Genomic DNA, 11,098 nt, shown 5'->3' on the forward strand with positions numbered 1-11,098 from the left:
GCGGCGCGGACCCGGCGGCGCATTGTCCGGCGGGCGGCGCTCGCTTATCGCCCCCTGCGGGCCGGGCTGCGGTTGTCCGGGGCGGGCACGGGCTCCTGTGTCCGCCGGCCCCACACGTGCCTGCCCCGCCGCCCCCGGTCCTAGCTCACCCGCCCTCCGCGCGCGTTTTGTTCCGAGGCGGGCGGGCACGGGGGCGGGGGACGGCGCAGCCGGGCTCGGGGAGGGGGTGCTGCGCCCCGGGAGGGCGGGGAGAGCGAGGCTAATCCTGGGTCGGCGGCGGGACTGAGGGCGGGACCCCACGGGCCGGGTCATCCCCAGGGACGTCTAAGTGTTTCAGAGGATTTCAGTACCATGCGACGGGTGTCAGAGGACACACGTGCCAAAGTGAGAATAGCTGTATAGCTTTATTCTGTTGGAATTTTGTGGAAGGAATTCTGTGCAGTCTGAAAGGATTGATGGAGAGGACAGTCATTGCTTCCTGCACAGGTTTTGTTAGACAGTGAAAATCAAATCTAAATTAAGGAGTTTGTACCTGGACGTACTGAGTTTGTGAACACTTGTAGAAGTTGTGAAAATTTGCAAAGGTCACCCGAAATGAAGAGTCTTCTTCCAACCTCCGCCTCCCTCCCCTCAGCTTTAGTTAAGGGGCAAAGACCAAAAAATTGTACTAGTTGGTAATTTACAGACCACTGTCAGGTTCGATATAATAATATATGTGATTATATATAATATATAAGTATAATATAGTACTTTAAGGTTGTGCAATGTGTCAAAATTATGGGTAGTAAGTAGTTTAAGAGAAAGAAAAGAATTCTTTTTATTTTTAATCTTTTTGAATAGTGAAATGGTATACGTTAAAATGGCCATGAAATGGGTCAGGCCAAAGGGCCAGTTCATTCAGGGGCTGGCCGGTTAGCTCAATGGTTGAGTCAGGCTTTGTAAGTACAGTTGTCCTTCCATACCTGTGGGTCCTGTATCCACAGTACAGATACAGCCAACCGCAGACTGAAAATACGTAAAAAGTAATACAAATAGAACAGCTAGTATAGATAGTGTAAGAACTATTTGCATAACATTTACATGGTATTAGGTATAATAAGTAATGTAGAAATGATTCATCCAGAAGTGATTTAAAGTATGTAAATGCCATTTGATATAAGGAATTTGAACATCCATGGATTTTGGAGGTGGGAAGGTGGCCTGGAACCAAGCGCCTGCGAATACCGCAGAAGAAATGTATATGCCTCTGTCATCTCTATATGGTTAATTTAACATTTCTTTAAAAAGATTTTTGTTAACACTAGAATTTCACTGGTACTATTTTTGATAGTACCTGTAATGACGAATTCAGAACAAAATAACAGTATAAGATATCAGTAACTTAATTTCGGAAGATCTGAAGCAATGTTGCTTAAGGTGGCATTCTTTGTGATACTAGTTCTAAGAGATGCTACAGGGAAAAAAATGGTTCCTTGGTTACATAAGTTTGGGGAACAATGCTTTGTCCTTTCCTTCTCCTCTTAGGGTCACAATTCACATTACCATATTGGAGGATATAGCCACAGAAGCCTTTTTGTTTTGTTTTTGGTTTGATCTCTATGAACACCCATGAAACCCAGGAAACAGTGGCTGTTCCCTGGAGTAGCCATTGTGAACTGCTGGTCCTTGGTGTCCTTATAGGGTGCCTCACCTTAGATAATGGTGCCTCTCCCTTGTGAACTGAGAGGTCAGAATATTGATGTGGTTTGCATGTGCCTTTGCATTTTGTGTCAGTTCTCAAATTTGGCTATACCGTACTGATAAGATATGAGAGTTATTAAGTTGAAGTCAGATAGAAGAAATTTAATTCCAGTGTTTTTACTTCCCAGTGAAATACCCGATTGCACACACAGTTACAACTCTGCTGGCTGCACTCCTTAATTGTTAGCATTTTTTCCCCCAGTATGTTAGAAATATGTGGGAAAAAAGGTTACTGCTGTTTCTGAAGAGTTAATCCTGTGGGTTATTTAGAAGTTGAAAATAATACCTTTGAGCACTTCTTTTGGGTTAGCTATTAGCAGAATCTTAATTTGCTTAGAGCATTTAAATGTAAATGCTTCTTTATATTTGTTAGGTGCTTAATTAAATGTTTTCTTTTCCTTTTCCTCGGATGAAAAGAAGTTAGAAGAAGAGAATCAACTGTTTTGCCCAAGCATTTTGTTCAATTTGGAAGACATGGTATTGAGAAAAGAATGGGGACTGTGGCGTTAGACGTGGATCCAGCATGGCCTTTCAGGTAGGGACAATCTGGGTGGAAATGGGCCTCCACTCCTTCCTGGTCCAAAGCCACATTGCTGATTCATAGCCTCATGGCCTTTCGAAAACCTTCAGTTCCTTAGTTGTAAATTGGGGTTAAACCTATTGTATAAGGCTATTTTAAGGATTAGATGAAATTCTGATTGTTGCAGAGAACCCTGAACATTTTCTAATTGTTAAAACTTTCCCTTTTTTTTTTCCACTCGAGAAACCATTTTAGAAATTTTATGCTTGACTGTCTTAATAGCAGACTCTGGCTCCTGCAACTTAGCTTGCCTGCTTTCTGTATCCACCTGTATCCATGTGCTAATAGGAGATAAAAGTCTCACACCACCCTAAGGTCTAGATGCAAATTAGGCTCCAGAGCTGACCAATGGACTGTGTCCCATAACCAGCCAATACAAATTAGCAGGATTGCATCCCACATTTACCTAAGAGGACCTAAATGGTAACTTGGGTGGGATGTTAGGGTGCGAATTTTGGCTGTATAAGACTGCCTCTTCCCTTTGTTTGGGGAGACACTGGTCTAGGAGTCTTCACTCCCCAGTGCTCTCCTTGCTTGCAAGCAAAAAGGCACCGTAACACCGAACAAAGAGCTGTAACACAAAATAAAGGGCTGTAAAACTGCAACACTGATGTGGGTCTTGGATTGCTCTGTGCGATCTCCCCCACAATACTGATCTGTAGATTTCCCAGTACAGTTCCTGAAATATAGCAGCTGGTGCCAGTAAATGTTGATTTCCTTTCCCTCTAAGTGTTTGCATAAAAATATGTTACTAGATTCATAGCAATCTTTTAACCTTGATGACTTCTTGGGGGTGGGACTGATGGAGCACGTGGGGAGGAGAGCATTGTGGAAAATGGTAACAGTGCATTGTTTGCTTTGCTCCAATATCTTCTTAAACTTTGAGTGAATAGTAGCAAATTCCCCTTTGGTTTGAGCACTGTTGACTTCTCAGTTTTGCCTTTCCTTTAAAAATATTTTTTCTTACTGTGAAATATACTGTAAATACAGAGTAGTTACAGATTCATGGTTTTTGGCAGACCCTAACTGTGTAACTACCACTCATTTCATCATGAATTTTATCCAAAGGATTATTTGTAGTGGTAGTTTGTTACTCATTTCTTATGACATGCTGTTCACTTTCCTGTTGATCAATATTGAGTTGTTCGCAGTTCGAGACTGTGTTAGTTCAAGTCCACTAAGAACAGGAAGACTGCAAGTTCAAGATTAGATTTAGATTTATTGGGGGAAGGACTTGTGAGGGAGCCATCAGACCCATGCAAGTGTGATGCTTGTGGAGAAGAAAGGGAAGGAGGGAAAACAGGTAGGAAAAGTCTTAGAAGTTCAGTGAGGTTGTGTGAAAGTTTAGGCAAGACCGATAAAGAGTCCTTCAGCTGGTTGCCCTTTAGAGGAGTCCCCTGTCCTGCGTGTATGGGCCTGCTTTTTTTTTAGTACCCCACCTGTGGTCAGGCACTGGCTAGAAACAGCCTGTGGGAAGTGTGGGGCCAGAGGTACAGCAGCAGTGGATTCAGCAGAGCCACAGTCACTGAGTCTTACTCCCCATGGTAGGTCGTCTGGAGGCTCATTTTCATGACCTTCACAGGGCTAATGTGAGTGACATTCCTGTAAACATTCATGTGCATATTTCTTGTGTGATTTTCTGTTGGGTAGACTTAGGAGTGGAATTGCAGGGTCATCATTATATTGTGCCTGTGACCAGTGTTAGTAGATAATGCAAACCCTTTTCTAAAATGGATATACAAATTTTCATTCATACTGCAGTGAATGCATTCTGTGGCTCCACATCTCACCAATATTCGGTGTTAGTTTTTCTAATTTTAGTCATTCCAGAGAGTGTGTGGTATTGTGGTTCCTGACTTCTAAGTTAGGTGTGGCCATGTGATTTGCCTTGGGGGGTGGGGTGGGGGTAGGGGTAGGGGTAGGGCAAGGATAGGGAGGTGGGGGGAAGAGAGAATTTTTTTTTGTCTTAAGCAGCAGAGATTTTGGGGGTTGTCTGTAGCCATAGCATACTTATTAACCTATCCTGACAAACTGTTTTTGAAAAATAGACTATTTTTTAAGAGCAACTGTAGGTTCAGAGCAAAATTGAGCAGAAAAGACAGAATGCCCATATGTCCCTTGCCCCCACATATGCACAGCCTCCCTGTGAGCATCCAGCACCTAAGTGCAGTACTTGTTACAAATGATGAACCCACATTGACATGTCACTTTCATCCAAAGTCCATAATTTGCACTACGGTTCTCTCTTGTTGTTTGTGGGTTTTGACAAACCCGTAATGGCATGTGTCCACTATTACAGTATCATATAGAATACTTTGACTGCCCTAAGAATCGTCTATGTTCTGCCTTTGAGGGTACTTCAAAAAGTTCGTGGAAACATTCGTATTATCTTTTAATGCTGTTTTCCCACAGACGTTTTGAAGTACCTGCATGTCTGTCTGCTTGCCTTCCTCCCTTCCTCTGTTCCTCTCTTTCCTCCAGCTCCCTCTCTTTCCTTCCTTTCCTTCCTTTCCTTCTTCCTTTCCTTCCTTCCCTCCCTTCCCTCCCTTCCTTCCTTTCCTTCCTTTCCTTCCATTGTGGTCAGAAAACATAGCACTACTTCAAAGCTTATGAAGTTTTTTGAAGCTTGCTTTATGGCCCATCATATGGACACTTTTTATAAATATTCTGTGTGTGCTTGGACAGAATGTTGTTTCTGGATTTGTTGTATGCAGTGTTCTATGTTTGTCAGTTAGGTCAAGTTGGTTAATCATGTTGCGTTCTTCTGTATCCTTCCCCCCCCCCCCCTTTGGTCTGTTGGTTCTATTGAGAGAGATGTTAATACTTTGATTTTGCCTTTGTCTGTTTTTTTTCTAGTTCTGATACTTTTTGTTTTATATATTTTGAGGATATGGGGTATGTTATTAGGCGCAGACATATTTAGAATTGTAAATCGTCATCAATTTGAGTCCTTTAAAATCACTGTTAAGTGTCCTTTTGGGCAAAAGTATTATTAGAGGTAAAGTTTACTTAGCTTTATATTAATGTTGCTGCAGTATCTTTCTTTTGGTTAGTATGTGCAGAGTCTCCAGCCCGACCCTTTATTTTCAATCTTTCCATATACTTATATTTCGGTTGATTCTCTTGTCAATAATACATAGTAGAATTTTAAAAATCTTGACTGTGACAGTGTTTCTTATGATTGGAGCATTTGACCTATCGGCATTTAACAAAAATAATTGACATGCAGTAGTTGGGTTTAAACCTGTTAGTAAGTGCTTTCTGCTAATTGTACCTGTTTTATGTGCCTTTTCCCATTCTTTCTTGCCTTCTCTTGGATGCTTATTTATTTGTCTATTTTTCTCTGTTAATTTGGAAGTTACTCAAAACATGTGACTTGGACTTGTTAAAATCTGTAATATTTGGTCCTTTCCCCCTTTTCCTGGATATTCAAAGTCCATTTAGCTCATTTTTACTTATATGCCATTACTGTGCTGTTTTAATTCTGTACATGTTTTTATCTTAAGGCATTATTAATTTGAACAGTCGGTAACCATTCAGATTTACTCACAAAATTTAGTCTTTTTGTTGGTCTTTATTCCTTGTTGTAACGTGGTCCTCCACCTTGGAGCATTTTCCTTCCGCCTGAAGAACACCCTTTCTGTTTTCTACCTGTTGTGTGACTTCTAATAGTGAATTCTCTGAGTATGTGTTAGTCTAGAAATGTCTGAAGTTGATTTTCCTTTTTGAAGGATATTTTTGATGTATATAGAAGTCAAAGTTGTCAGTTTTCTTCTAATGTGTTAAAAGAAATTATTAAATGGTATCCTTAGGTTCTATTTGTTCTGTAAGAAGTAACCTGTCATTTTAATATTTGTTTCTATGAATGGAATCTCTTTTCTACTACTGGTTTTTTATGTTTTCTTTCTGTCTTTGGTTTTCAGCAGTTTTATTATGATGTGTCTAGGTACATATTTCTTTTCATTTATCCAGCTTGGAATTCTTAGGTCTCATTGAATTTGTAGGGGAATATCTTTCATTAGTTGTGAAGAGTTTGCAGGCATTATCTTTTCAAGTTGTCCGCTACCCCCTTTCACCCTCCCCCTTCTCCTTCTGAGAAGCCATTTAAATGCATGTTAGGTCTTTTCAGTCTCTTACTCTCTCCATGCTTGATTCTGGATGTTTTCATCTGATATTCTTTGTTCACTAAATTTTTTAACAAGGTAAACCTGCTGTTAATCCCATTCATTAAGTTTGTTGTATATTTTCACTTATGGAATATCTGGTTCTTTGATAGTTTTCTAGCAGAATATTCAATATTATGTTTTAATTTTTTGAACATAGTAATTATAGCTATTTAATTTATTTATTTATTTTTTCCAGTGGCTGACTGGTACAGGGATCCAAATCCTTGACCTTGGTGTTCTATTTTTCATTTGATAATTTTATTTATTCATGTACCATTCTTCTCCCAGGTTACTTGAAATTGTGATTTTGCAACCCCAGTACCTGGCAGCCCAATGGGTCTATTTTTCTCTAGTCCTATTTGTTGTTTCTGCTGATTTTTATTCATTCTGTCTCCTTGTGTGCCTAGTTTCCGTGTGTGTACATGCACACACACACATCTAGTAGATTACATTTTAAGTATTGGTTGAATAATTTGGGATCTAGGGTGATATTCTCAGAAAGGACTTGTGCTTGTTTCTGCCAGGCATGTGAGGGAGTGTGCAGTCTGGGATCACCTTGGTTCAGTTTTAAGGATAAAGATGAATTTAAGTTTAGCTACGCTACACTTCTTAGAAACTGGCAGTTTCCCCTTTCTCCAATTTCTCCAATGTGGAGACCCACCTGGGAATAGGAAGGGCGGCAGCCAGGTGACCCGCCACCAAGAGTTAACTTCCTTCCCACTTCACAAAGGCACAGGGGCGGGTGGGACATGGATGCTGCTGACGTGGGACAGGGGAGGAAAGGTGCAGAGGAGCATCTGGGGGCTAAGCAGCGAGCTCCGTGGGTGGATGGGTGGGAGACGCCCAGACACGGCCCCTTCCTCCCCCAGCAGACAGCCAGGCCACCGTGGTGCTGGACGGCTTTGCCCACCTGCCACTGTTGCTGGGACACCCCCACCCCATGACCACAGCTCTGCATGTGGGGGCCGACACCCTTTTAGTCAAGGATCCCACATGGGCCCTGGGGGAGGAATCAGGTCTCAGAATCTAGAGAAGAAGGTGATGGTCGGGCACCGGTGGGTCCTTGGAGCCTGGCATCTCCCAGATCCTTCCTTGCCCACAGGCCTGTCTCCACTTAGTGGCACAGACGTGAGAACAGAGGCAGTAGTCCCAGGGCATTTCCCAACAATACCACATTTATTCACAATTATCTACAAACCCCTATTACATACAACGCCCCCAACGTGCTGCCTCCCCTCTCCCCCACCCTGATCCCCCATCCAGACCCCCCCCACCCTCTCTCCCCTGTCTTGCCTCCCCGACCCTGCCCATAGCTGAGGAGCAGCTGGGTCAGCACTGGGTGATGGGAGCTTGGGATCCCTCGGGCTGCAGGATGCAGTGAGGGTCAAATCCAGTCCAGAGGGGCTGGCACCAGTGCTGCTGCTTCCTCCTCCCAGAGACCAGTGGGTCGCCCCTCCTCTTTTGAGGACGTGAGGGGCGAGCCGGACGCAGAGCAGGGACGGGGCTCAGGGACAGCCCCCAGGGCTGCAGGTTGCACTGCAAGGTCAGGAAGAAGTCCAGGCTGGGGAGGTCCTCCTCGACCTCACTGGACCTGGCTGCCGGGCCCTGCGCGGGCATAACAGGACAGGCTCCCCTGAGACCAGGCGAGGAGGGTCTGTGGCCCTGGGGAAGGGAGCTGAGATGGGCAGCCCTCAGCTTGCGTGACTCCTGATGACCTGGCCAGAGGGCAGGCTCCTTGGGCCTGGGCAGGTCGGTGTTGTCTCGGCTGCGCTGTCGAGGGTCATGGGAAGCCGCCTCTGCTGGGCAGGTTTCTGTGACGACCCCTCCTTGGGGGCCATGGTCATCTCTCTCTCCTCCTTGGCCAGCTGCAGTCTTAGGATGTGACTCCAACTGGGGTGTGCCATGACCTGGGGTGGCCCCCACACCTTCTGCCTCATTTGGGGCCACGAGGCGCTTTTCCACCAGCTGGGGGGAGCAAAGTGGCACTCACTGGCTCTGCCCCAGGTGTGGGGAGGGGCTGGCAGGATGGTGGAGACCCTGCATTTGGGCGGGAGGTGGCGAAGGTGAGAGGACGCTTGGCTTGGTGTCAGAGGCAGGGACTGTGACTGTGCTGTGCCCTGCTGGGCCTCCTTCCAGCTTCGCCCCCTGCCCTCCCTCCCTGGCTCTGTCCTCTCCTTCCTGCTCTTTTGCACCTACTCCTCTCTGACCCAGGCAGTTCCCCTCAGGAGGCCATGCACCTCCAGCAGGGTAAGACTAGACAAAATGACGTGGGCTTCAGGGGCACAGGGGCACGTCTTCCCCCTGGTCTGCCTGGTGCCCTTCCCTCCCCTGGGTGATCTGGTGGCCCTCTCTCCCCTGGGTGCCCTGGTGTCCCTCCCTCGCCTGGGTGACCTGGTGTCCCTGCCTCCCCTGTGTTACCTGTGCTAGGGTGAGTCCTTCTTCCTGCTCCAGCACCTCAGTCAGAGCCAAGGGATCCAAGTTTGGGTCTGGGGAAAGCAAAGCTGCCAGGAATCGGGGGTGGACGATGGCCTCCACCTGGAGCAGGGGGAAAGGGGCGTGAGTGTCTTTGGCAGGGATTGAACTGCAGCCAGGGGGACCTCGAGGAGAAGCAGAAAGTAATGCCTGTCTCTCCTGTCCACACAGCAGGGTCGTTCTAACTCATGGCCACTAGCAGCTATACACAGACTTTCTCTGTCTCTCACACACACACTGCTCCGTAGCTGAGGGATGAGTAGAACTGAAATCCGTGGGGCTGGGACTGCCGTTCCCCAGAAAACCTCCCCACACGAGGGCTCCAGGCCAGCCCACCTTGGTGATGAAGTCTTCCTGGGAGCACAGCTTGTTAATGTAGCTCAGGAGATCTGGGTCAGGGTCAGTCCCGTCCTGCTCCTGCTGCTCCTCGATATCTCCACCCTCCCAATTTGCATGAGGCCCCAGCAGTGCCTCCGTGATATCCACATACTCCTGGACAGCTTCTGGTGGGATCTCCTTGGGTGCCTTGGCCTGGGGCAGCTTGTGGGGTCTGCGTGACAGCGGGCGAGTGGATGGTGCCCTGCGGCCAGCCTTCCTGGGAGCGCACCCTAGGACAGGAGGGAGGACAGGTGCGTGGCTGGGCTGCCGCGGCCACCTCCAGCCACACTGGGGGAGGTTGGAACTGAGGGCCATGAAATGGGTCCAGGCTGGACGTCAGGCCCCGTGGGAGGATACACTACCCGAGGTGGGTCATGTGAGACTGAGTTACCTGGAAAGACTTTGGGGCCACCAAGATTCTGGGACTCCTCCGCACCCAGCACCGCTTCCCGGGAAGAGTGTACACTGGGTCCTGGACAGCCAAGGCCGATAGCGGCTATGAAACTACTGGATCAGGCCAATACCTAGTTCTTGATCCAGGGCAGTGGAGCCCCAGGTTCTCACTGGCTGCTCTCACTGAAAGAGCAGGTGCTCCCTCCCCTTGCAGGAAAGGGACAAGATGAGGGCACAAGGCCTCCGCAGGCCCCCTTCGGCCTTTGCGTTGGCTCCTGTGGGAATATGCTTGCCGTACCTGACCGTGGCACAGCGTTGGGGACTGGTGGCCCTGGAGGAGCAAGCTTTGGCGGGGCTGGAGGAGGTAGGCCCTGGGGCCCCTTCACACACTGCCGCATCCGGAGCTGCATCTCCTCCTCAGCTTCAAGTTCCATGAACCTGGCGGGTAGAGGGGAGAGCCATAGCCATGCTGAGAGGGAGGCCTGGCCAGGGATGGGGGAGGAAGGGCTTTGGGTGGGCCGGGCTGCTCCCCCACCTGCAGAGCAGTTGCAGGGGTACGCTGGCTCACCTACACCTGCAGGGCAGAAAACACCCAGGGGGGCTTCCTGAATCAAGGCCTGTGTGACCCAGGCCCGGCCCTCAGGGGACCCTGCTTCTCCTATCCCTGCCCAGGGCCACTCAGAAGAGCTGACAGCCAGAAGCTCGGTCAGGGATGTGACTGACTGCAAATGACATGAGGAATCCTTGCCCGGATCCAGGAATCCTGGGCTGGTACTGTGAGCCCCTGACAATAGCCTGGGAGAGAAGGGCCCCGGAGATGTTGCAGGAAGTGGAAGCTCAGCTGAGAGGAGAGGGTGCATTTTCTGTGAGGGTGATTGGTGTTCACGGAGTGGATTGCCGTGCAGCAAAGGCAGGGAGGCCAGAGACGTGTCTGGGGGTGTGTGAGGTGCTGGCTTCCCCTGCCCAAGCTCTTCTGCCCCAGCCCATTCTGGGATGGCAGGTGACCCATTTCTGGCCACTTTTCATGAGGAGACGTGGTCCCAACTTGGCCAGTAGTCACTAGCTTCCCTTCTGCAGGGTCCCCACAGCTGGAGCCGACCCCTACTGGGCTGTGCTGGTTACTCTTCCCCGTCCTCATTTCAGCATCAGGGCAGGGGTAGACCCGAGGCCAGGGGAGGGTGGAGATTCCGGGGTGGGACCCAGGTGGGTGGAGAGCTTCCCCGGGGGAGGCAGGTCCCCAGGGAGGGGCCGGACCTAGCGGATCCCCCTCCTCATGGCATCCCTGCCGATGAGCCCACCGCACCAGCCCCCCTCCCCCTTTTCACCCACCCTCAGCCCGCCCCACAGCCCCTCAGGCCCTGCCTCCCTG

Source organism: Cynocephalus volans, chromosome 6 (assembly GCF_027409185.1).
Source record: "Cynocephalus volans isolate mCynVol1 chromosome 6, mCynVol1.pri, whole genome shotgun sequence".
Taxonomy (NCBI): Eukaryota; Metazoa; Chordata; class Mammalia; order Dermoptera; family Cynocephalidae; genus Cynocephalus; species Cynocephalus volans.